Here is a 5,121-nt window from a genome sequence, read left to right as displayed (position 1 = left end):
GCATCAGGCCAATGTACAGCAAAGACAACAGGTGCACCACCAACATCAGCCCTTCCAACACCAGCAAAGAAGATATGAGCAACAACAAATCTATGTTGGAGAGAATGACAGGGCCAATGCTCATCAGTATGGAGATGGATTTCAGGCACCACCTGTGTAAAACAACAACTTTGAAGTGAAGGCATCCTTGTTGAATATGGTCCAGAACTCAAAGTTCCATGGACTAGCAATGGAAGATCCCTTGGAACACCTGGATCAATTTGATAAAGTGTGTGACCTGACCAAGATTAATGGAGTTTCAGAAGACAGCTTCAAGCTAAGAATATTTCCCTTCAGTCTTGGTGACAAAGCTCACCAATGGGAAAAGAATCTTCCAAGAGGTTCCATTCAAACTTGGGAGCAATGCAAGCAAGCTATTCTCCATCTCAAGAACTGCAAAACTGAGGAACCAAATCTCTAGTTTCACTCAGCACAGCAATGAGAGTTTTGGTGAAGCATATGAAAGATTCAGGAGCTACACAAACCAATGCCCACACCATGGGTTTAGCGAGGCTTCCCTTCTCAGCACACTATATAGAGGAGCTCTTCCCAAGATTAGAAACCAGCTGGATACTGCTTCAAATGGGAATTTCTTGGAAAGGAGATACATGCTTCTTTAGAGCTAGTGGAGAGCTTAGCAATGAGCAATGACACTTATGGTGAAGACTATGACAGATCAAATAGATCTGAAGGTTCAAGCTCAGAACAGAGGCTCACTAGGGAAGTTAAGGAGTTGAGGAGTGAATTGGACAAGTTGAAATTCACCACTCAGAAGCCAATGCATTTTGTTGGAGAGTATGAAGAACCTTCTTAAATCTTTGAGAACATAAGTGAAGAAGGACTAACCCAAGAGGAGCTTAAACTACATTGGAAATCAGAGGTTCCAGAGATATCAGTATGGTAATGCCAATCAGAACCTTTCTTACAGGAACCCCAATGTAGCTAACCCACAAGACCAGGTCTATCCCAATTCTCAAGCTCCACAGAACTTTGTTCCCAAGAAAAACTTTCAAGGGTCATTTCAACCCAAGAATCAGTTTGCTCAGAATCAGGGTTTTGGTCAGCAACAACAACCATTTCAGGGTACTGGTTTCAGTTCACAGCAGCAAAAGGCACCACCAGGGTTTGGTCCACCACAGTTCCAACAGCAGGCGCCGGTTCAACAACAGTTTCAGCCACCAACGGTTCAGCAGCCACAGATGGGGACAGATATGGTTGGTATTCTGCAACAACTACTTCAGGGTCAACAGATCTTTGCAAACCAGAATGCAGCCATGCATCAGGAAATCAAGGAACCGAAGCAAAACCAGGCATCAAGCTCAAGGAACCAAGGTCACCTACCTGGCAAACCAGAACCCAACCTCAAGGAATATGCTAAGGCCATTACACTGAGGAGTGAAAAGGAGTTACCTGGTATTGAGAACAACAATGTGATCATTGAGGACAATGATCAAACTGAGGGGGAGGCAGCCTTAACAGATGATCAAGTTGCTGAGAAACCAAGGACAGAAAAGGGTAAAGAGGTAGCAAAGGAAGGTGAACCAGAGAAGACATATGTGCCACCACCTCCATACCAACCCAAGCTCCCATTTCCAGGGATATTTAAGAAGCAACTTGTGGACAAGGCAAGAGCTGTATTTGAGAAGGCACTCAATGAGACACCACTCACTATGCCTCTCATTGATGCATTTCTAATGATGCCAAAGATGGGGAAGTTCTTGAAGGATGCCATTCTGAACAAGACTAAAGAGGTTCAAGGCATGGTGGTACTAAGTCATGAATGCAGTGCTATCATTCAGAAGAAGTCCATTCCAAGGAATTTGACTGATCCAGGGAGTTTCACACTCCCTTGTGCCATTGGACCTCTTCTATTTTCTGGATGTCTTTGTGATCTAGGAGCATCAGTCAGCTTGATGCCATTCTCCATAGCAAATATGCTGGGTTTTAGAGTCTTCAAGTCTGCAAGGATCTCTCTTATCCTTGCAGATAGATCAGTTAGATTGCCTGTTGGTATGTTGGAAGATCTACCTGTCAAGATAGGTGGTTTTGAGGTTCCAACAGTTTTTGTTGTGCTGGAAATGGATGAGGAACCAGTTGATCATCTTATCTTGGGCAGGCCATTTCTGGCCACTGCAGGAGCTATTATTAACGTGAGAGGTGGGATAATAGAGCTTCAACTTGGGTCTGAAAAGCTCAAGTTTGATGTGAATGAGATGATGAAGAAACCCACCATTGAAGGTCAATGTTTCTATGTGGAGACAATGGATCAGTTGGCTGATGAGTTGCTTGAGGAGCTGAACACTGAGGATCCTCTTCAAGCTGCTCTAACTCAAGAACAAGGAGACAATGGGATCTTAGCAGAAGCAAGTGAAGGGTACAAGTTGTATTTGGACAATGCTAGAGAGCTGGATCCTGAGACAAGGTTTTTGGAATTGGAACAAAGTGGCTCTGAGGTTTTTGCTATCAAAGGATCGGACACCAGCCAAAGCAGCTTGGTTAAGGATTGGAATGAGGCTGATGCACTGATAACACCGGATTTTGACCATTTTTATGGATCACTTTAATATCTTTTACAGGTGTTTTTACTCCATTTTCAAAGGTTTTCAAAGGATTTTTATGTTTCCGGATTTTAAAAGACTTTTCAGGTAATTTGGGATAAAGAGGCACAAAATGGAACAAAAAGACTCTTTTGGATAAATGCAGACCGTCAGAACTCTCATGGAGAGACGAAGACCTTCTCATCATCTGATCACCCTCAAAATTGACAACTTATAGAAGAATCAACCAGCTTTCAAATGCACTTGGTTTGGAGACATTCCAACGGTTGGATCTCAAGATAATCCATTAGCCCCGAAGCCACGCGGAGTCGGCCAGCAGCTCACGCGACCGCGGCCAGCAACCTATTTGCCGCGGTCAGAAGCTTCCTGACCGCGGGAAACAAGCCAATTGCCACGGTCACAGCACTCCCGACTGCGGCATTCAAGCTCCAACTTAAAGCCCATTTTCTGAAGCCCAAAGTCATTCCCAGCCTCAATTCCGGAACCCTAGAGACCATGGAGCATTGGAGACTATAAATACATGTCATTTAGGTCGTTTTTAGGGAGAGCTTTACACACTTTACAGAAACCCTTTTCCTTTAGCCGTTTTTATGAGATTTTTGTAGAAGATTGTTCAAGTCCGAGTTCTTCAATAGAGAAGCTTTCTTTATCTCTTTTCTTTGCTGTTTTTCATTACTTTTATTAAAACCAATGATGATGTCGAACTCAGCCATGTCTGAGTAGATCCCGAGTTGGGCTTAGGGTTCCCGAAAGGGGCTCTCATAATCGATTAAGACATCTAGGTTTATAGATCTGGGATTTCGACCTGTTCTCTGTTTATTCTTGTTCTTATTGCATGTATGCTTGATTGATCACCTAGTATCTGATCTAGATAGTTAGTGTTGCGAAAGTTTTCATTAAGTATCAGCCCTAGAATGAAACAGGCGATTTTTCCGTAGGAGTGGAAACCTACCTGCGGCGAGATCGTGAGTATTGACGAGTCTTATGCAGCTCTTGCGTTCTCTCCCTTCCAGGGCCAGAGTGGAAACCTACTGGTCAGGGTTGCGAGAAACAGTTGGTTATGATCACGACAGTGACGTAGTCATACCGCCGTACTCTAGCTCTAGAACCCATATATTGTTATCCGTCAATCCCAATCTATCTCCCTTAATGTTAAAACCGATTATGATCCCTTAGAGTTCCCAAAAGCTCAGCGTTTTTAGCCATAGTTTACAATTTCCATCGATTTTTACTTGCTTTCTTAGACCTGCATTTTAATTTCCTTAGTTCGTTATTTACTTGCTTTATTTACTTTTCATGCGATATTTTACTTGCCTTATCTTTGTTTAGTTCGATATTTTACTTGTTCTACTGCCTTTCATTCGATTTCTTTACTTGCTTTTTAGGTAGGATTTATTTACTTTCTTTTGCTTTAGTTTAAATTCGAGAAAAACAACCAACCTTTAAAACCAATTTAGTCTAGACATAAAGTTAAAAACCGTAGAAGAATACCAGGCACAAAAATCTCTGTGGATTCGATCCCTAAATACTGCAACAGATTAGCTGTGCACTTGCGGCTTTCTTTTGTTTTGTTAAGGGTAAAACTTGTTCCCTAACGTAGTTGACACACTCAGCACCGCATCAAGTTTTTGGCGCCGTTGCTGGGGATTTGTTTCGCTGCCTTTTGCTATTTTTCTTGTTTTAACTTCTGTTCTAGAAACCTGATCTCTAGTTCTTTCTTAAAGTTTTTTTCTGAACTATCTTTCCCTTCTTTTGTCTTTCTCTGAATTACATGAATACCAGGCGTAGACCTGCAGGAGACATTCCAATTCTAGACGAGATAGACAGACACGAAAGAGAACTTCGAAGACTTAGACGAACGCAAGGAATGGCTAACGACGACCAGCCTGGAGATCCTATTAATCAAAATTTAAATATGGACCAAGACGGGTCCGAACATGGAGAAAACGAAGAGAATGATCACATAGAAGGTGATCATGCTCGACAAGATGGAGAGGAGGATGAGGTTCTTCCAAGAAACCACCAGAACCGAGATAGAGAAGGACGTGAAGACCTTGATCCACCCATCAATGTAGCCGATGGTGACCACCCAGCAATGCAGCCGAATGAACGCATTCACCGCCCCATTCCGCCAGCAAATCAACACCGAAGACAAGCCAGGAACCATCGCATAGCTGATTTTGATGCACCTACTCAAAATTTTCAGAATCGATCTCAAGTACACTTTCCAAACCAGAATGAGTTTGAAGTCAAGCCTCAGATCATCTCATTGGTGAAGCAAAACCAGTTCCATGGAGTTCCTTCTGAGCATCCAATGGACCATATCGAGCTCTTTGAAGAAATTTGCAGCATGATGAGAACAAACCAAGTTCCACCTGACTATTTAAAGTGTAAGTTGTTCCCTTTTTCATTAGCAGATAAAGCTCACCGTTGGTTGAAGTCTTTGCCTGCAGGATCGATTACTAATTGGGAAGAATGTAGAACTGCTTTCCTGAACCACTTCTACACTAAGTCAAGGTCGAAC

The 5,121-nt window shown here is 42.7% G+C and overlaps 1 non-coding gene across 1 annotated transcript; it reads right to left on the bottom strand.

The window, feature by feature from the left end:
* Positions 1 to 437: 437 nt before the first annotated feature.
* LOC112082636 lies at positions 438 to 544 on the bottom strand. Its single transcript, XR_002897302.1, has one exon. It is a non-coding gene; the product is annotated as a small nucleolar RNA R71 (small nucleolar RNA).
* Between the last annotated feature and the right edge of the window lie 4,577 nt (positions 545 to 5,121).

Source organism: Eutrema salsugineum, unplaced genomic scaffold (genome assembly GCF_000478725.1).
Source record: "Eutrema salsugineum unplaced genomic scaffold, Eutsalg1_0 scaffold_1, whole genome shotgun sequence".
Taxonomy (NCBI): domain Eukaryota; kingdom Viridiplantae; phylum Streptophyta; class Magnoliopsida; order Brassicales; family Brassicaceae; genus Eutrema; species Eutrema salsugineum.
The sequence above is the reverse complement of the archived record's forward strand: the minus strand, read 5'-3'. Positions and strand labels throughout refer to the sequence as shown.